This window comes from Nipponia nippon, unplaced genomic scaffold (assembly GCF_047370975.1).
Source record: "Nipponia nippon isolate SJK-2023a ecotype South Korea unplaced genomic scaffold, ASM4737097v1 scaffold_2, whole genome shotgun sequence".
Lineage (NCBI taxonomy): Eukaryota > Metazoa > Chordata > Aves > Pelecaniformes > Threskiornithidae > Nipponia > Nipponia nippon.
The window spans coordinates 128,402,501-128,411,744 of record NW_028262336.1 but is presented as its reverse complement, the minus strand read 5'-3'; positions in this window follow the sequence as shown (position 1 = coordinate 128,411,744).

Sequence of the window (9,244 nt, the reverse complement as noted above, 5' to 3'; positions counted from 1 at the left end):
ATAGGGCCTGAGGCAAGGATGTCAGTAGGCTTTGGATTAATGGATTTTGGATTGGACCCATGGTGTAAGAGACAGTGCTCCAATCTAGCCATAAATAAAGTGGCTTCCATTAACGTTTATATTTGCTTTAATTTATTTAACCAAGAAAGTCAGCAGAGGCCCATAGGTCTCAGTATTAAGAATGAGCTGGCCAAGACAGCAGCAGATAAAGCTTGCACCAGCGTAAATCAAAGCTTCCATAAGTCATACTCAAGAAACCATGGGTGAGTAAGGCAATAAAATGTGACCATTGTTTTTTTATTGTATCATTCTCGGCTTTCACTTTCTGCTGGAGCCAACATCATTTCTGCTCTGTCTTTTTAAGAGGTCCTGGAGACGATGGACCAAACTCATTGCAAACCTAGGATCTAGAGCAAGTGTTCAGAAGCTGGGATTTGCAAGCAGCTCACAAATGCTTTGCCTCCCTTTATGGCCTGATAATAATAAAGATGATATCCAGAAGCTTTATTACTTTTTTTCTACTTAAATGTTGGAAAAGGCTGCACCTCCACATTGTTAGACCCACATCATGAAAAATCGCTGCAATCCAGCATTGCTTTGCCCAATATAATTTGAGTTTACCCACATATAGATAGCTGACCATCCTGGAAATGGATACATTTAATTTTCCCCGTCTCAGGAGTGCAAGGACCTAGCAGGAGCCCTGCAGAAGGGCTGGTTGAGCATCTCACCTCCCTTGACACAGGGCCGCAGAGACACAGTGGATGCCATTTTGCACTGGGGAGATTTAATCCTTTAAAGTTCATCTTGGCAAGCAGCCCTTTTCCCATCCAGTTGTGGCACCCACCTCCTCAGATCTTTTGGGGGTACCAAGTGCTCTTTAGACGCCTTTTTTTCCTTTTATAATACCCTGCAGGACAGTACCAGTTTACGACTGTATTACAGTGATGCCATTCCTGCTACTACAATCATGGCTCTGTCATGATTTCCATCATAAACCTTGGACTGGATTTTTTTGGTATTTTTTTTCTTTTTCTGGGGTCTATAATTTGATCGTAAAAACTCACGCTGGGCTGAAATTCAGCTCCCGGGTCTTGGTTGGATATCAAATCTGATTTAACCCTGAGGATGCTGAACTGCTTTCAGATAGGTGAGGGCTTTGGGTTGCTGAGCATGCTAAGATGTGGCACAGAAGTCCTTAAGGGCAGCAAGGAGGAGTGGTCCACTTTGGTTTGGGGTATTTTGGGACCGAGGTGCAGGGAAAATCCAGTTGGGCAATGCCGCATCCCATCTGCCATGGTCTCCTCTGCATCTCTTGGACTACAGATTGTAGCTGATATGCCTTATTCCTTTGATCGACATCTTTATTCCCCATCCTCATGGGTGTCTCATGTTTGATCTGTTCCTGAGCTCTTCACACTGAATTTCTTAATGCATTTAATGCATGTTTTTGCACAAAAACCCACACTCATTAAGCTTTATCAGACATATGTCACTCAAAAGCACCTTGTCCCCCTTGCTCTACATCTTGCTGAATCAGACCTTTGATCAACCCTTGTTTTGCAAGCCCTCCTCCAGAAAGGCTGAATTTTCCCAAAAGGATTACTTAAGTTCAGGTGGGTTTCAGGTTTGACAGCAGCTCCAGCCCACCAGAAACCACTGGTTCCTGGGGCCAAACTCATCCATTCAGTGGCTCAGATGTACCACCAGCTCAGAAAGCTCTTTAGTTGTCTCCTCAAGGAGAATCCAAGGCGAGGACTCAATACAGCTGAGCACAGGAGAGACGCAGCTGTGTCACGGACAAGGATTTATTGGGGGTAAAAAAACAGCTGCCAGCAGGACCACTGCATCAGGGAAGGCAGAATGGGAACTGCTGATGTATCAGCTGCCCACGGATTCCCCATCTCTGTAAATGTGGGGAAAAAAAAGCACAATGAAAGGGAATGACACCATCTTGCAGTTATGGTGGGATGGAGCAAGCACACTTCCAGTTCAGCCTACCTTCTTTAGAGACCTTCTCTAGGCTGGAAATAAACCCTTTCTGTTGTGGTGCCTCCTTTTTTTGATTTTTTATCTCTACATAATTCTTTATACTTAAGCACCCAGCTTTTAAATACAGCTAAAACAGTGTGAGGTGGATTCTGATGGCAGTGGGTGAGCTTTGCTCCCATGGATGCTGCTGCTCTGGGACGGTCTGTAGGTCACCCATTGCACTGATGCAGCTCTGCCCTTAAAAGCTGGTGGTGTAGACATGTTCAAGCTCCAAAGAGCAAAGCAGATGGCTTGGTGGCTGGGACGCTACAGGGCACCTCTAGGAAAGCTTCCAGTCCCAGATACATCCCCAGTTCAGCCTGGAGAAAAGGCTATTCCCCTCTAGACCTACGTCTCTCTTCCCATTGCCTAGGAATGGAGCAGGAGAAAATGCTCTTAATTAAAGCAATGCAGCACAAAACCAGTACACCGTGTCCTCATCTGGAAAGTGGGTGCAATAGCACTTTCCTAGCCTGCGGGGGCACAGTGAGATGCCGTTAAAGACTTTTGCATTGGTCAGATACTTCAGCCGTGAGGGCTCTCCTGGGAGCTTAAAATTGATGGGATGAGGTATCATGGCTGTACAAACCCCTAATCTATCAAAGCAATAATCTATGGAAGAAAGATACTTTACAACGCACTTACACAGCAGATGGTAAGTGACTTATGATGTATTCTACCTATCGTCCGCAGGAAAACAGTATTAATAAAATATGCTGACATGACAGATTAATAGCTCAGAACTGTGGTCCAGAAGAGGTTAGGACTAGCCTATTCTTCCTCTGGGGTTTTTAACAATAAGGAATTAAGTAAATATTACAAACTGAAGATTATGTGCACGCAATATTAAAGCAAGGCTTTGGTCTGGATGGAGGCTATAAAACCGGCATCGTGGGACTCGATGTTTATTCTGCTGCGGTGACACCATTGCAACTTCACATGGTTTACAAATAAAGCATGGCTCTTTCTTGCTGCTTGTGCTGCCAACCCGTCCCAGGATCTGAGAAGCCAGATGTGCTCCTCTGGCTCCAGCACCACCTCCAGCAGCACTGAGGGCCTCATCCTTCCCATCCTTCCCACCTCCCAGCCTGGAAAAAAAAACAAACACAAAAAACAAACAAAAAAAAACCAAATGAAAAAAAGGGGTGAAAAGGGCTGGTGTTTTGGGGTTTTTTACTTTTTGGAAGTGAAACACAAAGTCCTGCTAGAGTTTATCACTGCTGAGCAGTTTGGTGGGTTTGATCCTGGTTCAGAAATGGAGATGCTGGGGCTGCATTCTCTGCTCCTGCCATGACCAGGGGGTATGACCATGATTTCACCCCACGTCCCTATTCCTCTCCTTGACCTTCCTGTCCTGATTCCAACTCTTTGGGGCAGAGCCTGGGAGGAGGTGACGGGAGGGGGGTTACTCACACCAGATAATTTTAAGCACTTATAGTAGTTGTCTGAGATCCTTCGGATCTTCCATAGTCAGTGGAGGGAGAGAGGATTCTCCAAAGGGCAACTGGGAGCCCTGAAGCTGAGGTCAGAGCCAGCATTTTGATTGGGAGCTGCTGTATATCATGTGGTGGTTGGTACCATTCAACCATAACCACAAAAGGTTTGATTTGTTTCACCCTTCTTCAGCCTTCCTGAAGGTGGATGTCTAATCCAGCCAGCTCTGCTTCCTCCAAAGGTGATGGACGGTGTCGTCCCTACCAAACACTGCTCTGCAGGGGATTTGAATTAGCCTCCGCCATTTCGGACTAGCACAATCAGTGCTACAGGATGTTTTTGGAAATGTGGATCTCTGGTTCGGAAAAAACAGAACAGAAAAGTCCAGAGTGAGTTTTGTGTCTGTGATCTCTGGATTTAGGGCTCCATCTGACATATCAGTGGGACCAAGCTGGGTAGAGATGCAGTTCTCACCACAGCTGCACCAGCAAAACCAATTAATCATGCTAGTTTTGGTTCTTCTTCTAATACCAAGCTCTTTTGTCAAAGTAACTGTGTCCATGTTGGAGTGACTGACCTACTGTCAACACGGAAGGAAGGAAGGAAGGAAGGAAGGAAGGAAGGAAGGAAGGAAGGAAGGAAGGAAGGAAGGAAGGAAGGAAGGAAAAATAATGAGAGAAAGAAGGAAAGAAAGAAAGAAAGAGAGGAGAGAAGGAGAGAAAGAGAAAGAGAGAAGGAAAGCAAGAAGAAAGCTACCTTTGTTCTTTGCTACATTAAATTTAAAACATCACACTGGTAGTAATATATTGGCTTCATTACACAAAGATTGTAAAGTCCAGCTAGCTCATAATTCCACCAATAAAGATCATGATTTGCCAATAAAAATTAGGGCAGCCACTGATCCATAGTCTAGATTTCCTGCTTGGGATGGAATTGTAAAATATGATGATCAAATTTGGTGCAAAACAGAGCAAATGTGCAAACTAAGCCAAGCAAAAGTATTCCCCTCTCCTTGCCATTGCCATACAAACCCAGACATTTCCAGGTCCTTCAGCAGAACCCCCCAAACCACCTACAGCAGTTGCGATGAGGAACCTCATTTTTTTAAGCTATATGGAAAGTCTTTGCTCACCATTTTATGTGTAACTTTTTTAGCAACTTACAAAAAGAGGCACAGAGAGCCTTGATTGAAAACTGATGACACAATCTAGCCCTGCTTTTAGCATTTTGGCATGCAGCACAAAAGCATTTCTGAAATCCCTCCAGCATCTAGGACCGTACCTGGAATGTTTTTAGGACTAATATTAAAAATGCATAGTAGGCTAGAGGCAGGTCTACTCAGAGGAGTGAACATCAGATGAATTACCTTCACCTATCTGTGAGTGATAGACAAGAGTCTTGCATGATATATTTTGCCTCTGGGCAAAAAAAATCTTGAGAAAGTACCTTCAACCTAATTTCAAACTACCTTGTTTGGTGTTTTCTCCAAGAGCCTTAAAAATGCTTGCAATCTCATAAGCATGGCTACGGATCTTTTTCAGTTAGTTCCCAGCCCCACCACTGAGCCCTGGTCTTCCAGGAACACCTGCCAACTAAAACGTTTGAAAAAAAAAAAAACATGTGGTCTTTACTTAGAAATCTTGAGGGTATCCAGGTCGTAAATTTGTTGTGGAGCGTGTGGCAATGCTTATTTACTCACGATTGATTATTTTCTTTGTGGGAGTTTTCCAACCAAGTTAGAAAGTCAGAAAGCACTGATCATAGTAAATCCATAAGGTACCTTAAAGTAATAGCTGAAGGAACCCATCAAAAGTCATCCTCGGAGAAAAAGACACAGGAGACATTAATTTGTATTGACGAAGATGCCAAGGGGAATTGTAACGTCATTATTAGAGGGGTGCAAATAAAAAGTAAAACCCTGGACGGATGAAGATCATCTGGACTTGGGGTTTGAGATGGAGGTGAGACTCTGCTGAGCATCTGTGAAAGAGCAGGGCAGGGTATGCCAGGCCCGAGCAAACAGCTTGTGGTCTCGCTATGGCTGCAAGGGTGAAGCTGCCTCTGGGAAGCTTTGGGATGAGGTTTTCTTTCAAGTTTCTGGTTTTATTTGAACTTCAAAGTTGAAGCAAAAGTCAAAGAACATGGGTTTGGGGGGGGGGGGAAAGCTTTTCATGGTCTTCCTCACCATTGCATCTGTCCAAGGGGAAGGCATGAATCTGCATTGATGTTCCAGTTTAGAACAAACCCAAACCAGAAAACCTGCTCCAGGGAAGCACCTACCACACATTGACCAAGAGTGGGTCCATGGGACTAGGCTATAGCTAGTCCAAAAAAAAACTTCTTTGAACTGCGGATGTCAAGTCTTCAGCACTTTTTCACTCTGCATAGCCTGGTGATGTGGACATAGCCAGACATCTTCACCCAAGGAGCTGTGGTTAATGTTGGGGTATAGATGAAGATCATGTAAAGAGACACAGAAGCTCTTAGCGGTGGGATTCATAGGTCATGCCTATACTGCTAAATAACAGAGGACTAGTGAGTGTCCCTGGCCCTGAGGCCAAGGGGTACGGACCGGTGGGTGCCCACACCACTCAGGCCTCTCCTTGTCTGGAGCACATCCCCCCTACACCGCACAGGGTGCCGCTTTCCCCCAGCTCTTGTGTTGCCCCTTTGGCTCCAAGACATAACAACTGTGTGTTTTGGCCAAGTTAAACTGGCTGAAATAATATGTGGGCTGTGCTGCAGACCACCGGAGTGGTGTTTTCTAGCATGAAACCAATGCTTGAGGGTGTGAGGCCTGCTGGGATAGTGCTATAGGTCTATGCATGGGACAGAAGGGGCCAGAACAGGTTCAGACTCACACTCCCTGCCCATGAGGACTCATGTAAGCTCATCCCAGGCTGGGCATGCAGCAGGGGGTGAGTGCTGTGGACCATCCAGATGGACTCAAGCTCATCTTCTGGTGGCTTCCTGGTCAGCATTGCAGACAAACCCACTTTGCTGGGTCGGCCTGGGTGGTCCTGGGCTCTTCCTACCTAATGTGGGCAGGGAGAGAGATGTTGCCCCTTTTGTACCATGCATGTACAGTCTCCTCTCTTTGCTCCTTCCCTTTAAGAAACTCAGATCCAGCACGAAAAAAGCAGGTCTGGGAAAAGAGTTTGAAGAAAAACCCACGTCACCCCTCCACTCATCAATTTTCTTGTCTCTTTGAATGTGAACCACAATAAAAGCAATATTTAAACAAAGGGGAGACTAAATTAGCATCCTTAATGAGCGCACCACACATTTCTACGCATGGGGCAAGAGACATCTGACCAAACGCATTCATCAGCATGTCCCCTCCATCCGAGGCAGTCATGTCCAGCTTCCCTTATAGTTAATGCAGAGAGAGGAACACTTTGATACATGTCTTCTCCTAAATGCAGCCATGGGAGAAAACATGAACTGCCCTCCAAGAAACTCTCCATCAAACATCAAGGCAGCTCAGGGCAACCGGAGACATCTGATCACTGATGCAGGTGAGATGAATCCATGTTCAGAAGGGACCAAGAGCCCTTTCATTGACCACAGTGGCCCAACTACTAGCCCTTAAAAATAATTCGTAGACACCCAAGACACCCCACCATGGGGACAAAGGTGGGATGTGCGATCTGGAGGAAGGTTTGCAGGAGGGAGCGCTGGACTTGAGATGCGGTGAAGGAGATTCAGCAACAGTGGAAACATGCAGGACTAAACCAGCATCTCTATGTGGATGGGAACGCATTGAGTTAGGCAGCAACAGCTTTCCAGCATCAAGGAGCAGCAAATAATCCCCAAGAAGAAAAGATGTGGCAATTGCACTATTTAGTCAGCAAGAACAATATACTTCTCTTCTGTTGGCAGGAGCCATAGACTTCTCTTTGTGGGCATGGGTGAAAGGCAGATCCTGCGACACCAGCATCCAACCCACCACGCACGGCTGGTTGGGATATCCCAGCCTCTTGGCAAACGCATTTTTGCAGCTGCGATGGCCCACAGAAAGCAAACCGGCCCCGTTGCAAACCCCTTGACCTCCAAAAAGCGAGCGCTGGCTGCCAGGGCGCGATGCTCTGCGCCTTGTGTTTGCTGGATCCGGCCCCAGCAGTGGAGCAAAACACGACGAGAGGCATGTAATTAACTTCAGATGTACCTGTCAAGATGTCACGGACACAGACCCGGAGAGGAGCAGCGTGTTATTTGTTTCTCATAATGTAACAATTATCTTGTTGTAAGAGGGGCTCTCTCCCGCGCTCCCTCTCTGCCTCTTGTTTTCCTTCCACATTCGTTCACACATTATTTAACTTTTGACTTGGACACAGCAGGTAAAAGCATTTAACAGCTTGGCTGCTTGTTCAGACGGAGCTGGGATGAGGGGGGGGGGGGAGCAGACGGCAATTTTTTGCCTTAAATTTTCACGTTTTCAGCGCTGCATTTTTCTAAAGGGGGGGGGGGGCAGAAGAAAAGGGAAGGAAAGGGGGGGAAAAAATGGCATTCCACAAAGACGGAGTCACATTTTCCAGCATTATAACATGCTCTCCGCTGTCCCCAGCCTTCGCTTGGAGACGCATTCCCGCTCCACGGCGGAGAAAAGGTCAGCGGTAAAAATTTCGCAGGAACTCCATCATTGTCCTCGCGGGACGTGTTCATCAGGAGGAGAGAGCCGGGCGTCTCGCTCTGTCGACAGAAATCCACATCACAAAACGTATTATTGGGAGGAGGTGGGGAAGGGGGACCCACGGCCAGATACAGCCCGTGACTTCATTTCGCAGGGGCTGCCGCCGGGTGATTATTTCCCCCGGCTCGCTGGATACCCGCAGAGGCGTATGGCAGTGCGGAAGGGACAGACAGACGGACGTTTTGCTGAAGAAATGATAAAGGCAGGAGAGACAAAACAGGGTGGATGTGATTTAAAGGGCTGGAAAAGCCTCTGCCCCGAGGGAAAATTAACTTTTAATTTATGTAAAGGAAGGTATAACTCTGCTTTGCTGCCAGGTATGTATCTACCTGAGGTTGCACAGAGCAAATCTAGCAGCCAGGGGGATATAACAGCGTTTGCCCAGTGGTAGTTACTAAACAGAGTGAGATTTTTAATGGGGAGTGAAGCCGATCATTGCAATAATAACTCAATCTCCTTGGATTCACCCCAAAATGGGGCTGGATGTTGGAGCGGTTGATTTTTGCTGGGCCGTGCACATGGATGTGGGGAGAGGGAAGGGGCTGATATCGAGAAACGCGAGGTGCATCCTCCCCAAAGGGGGTTGCTGCTGATGGTGAAAACGCCTCAAGGGAATTCCTCTGCTCCCGAGGGATAACAGCCCCAGAGGACTGTTTTTACGAAGGGCAATTATTAAAATCAGTGTGCAAATTGATTGTGTTTCTCTTTCGTCACACATGCACACACACACACACACACACGTGCCATGGGGGAGTTTGCACCCTTCAAAAAGCATCCCTGCAAGCAGGAGTGCAGCGAACCCCCGCACTCCCCAAACAGCGTGGTTTGTCACTTTTTTCCTCCAAACACAAAACAAAGGCTCGACTGTGCTTTAGAAAAGGACCAAGTGCTGGGAGCTGCCCTGGGACCCCGTGCCCAGGAGACTTTGAAGTGTATTTGAGTTTTAAAATACTGCTTCTGAGCAAAAGGTTTTATTTTCTTGGTGTTATGTTGCTGTTCAGTTTTGGTTTGTTTTGTCTTTATTTTTAAAGAGTCGCCAGCCTCAATCCCAAAGTCGCTTTTAGCTTCTTTTTCATGTGGCTGAAG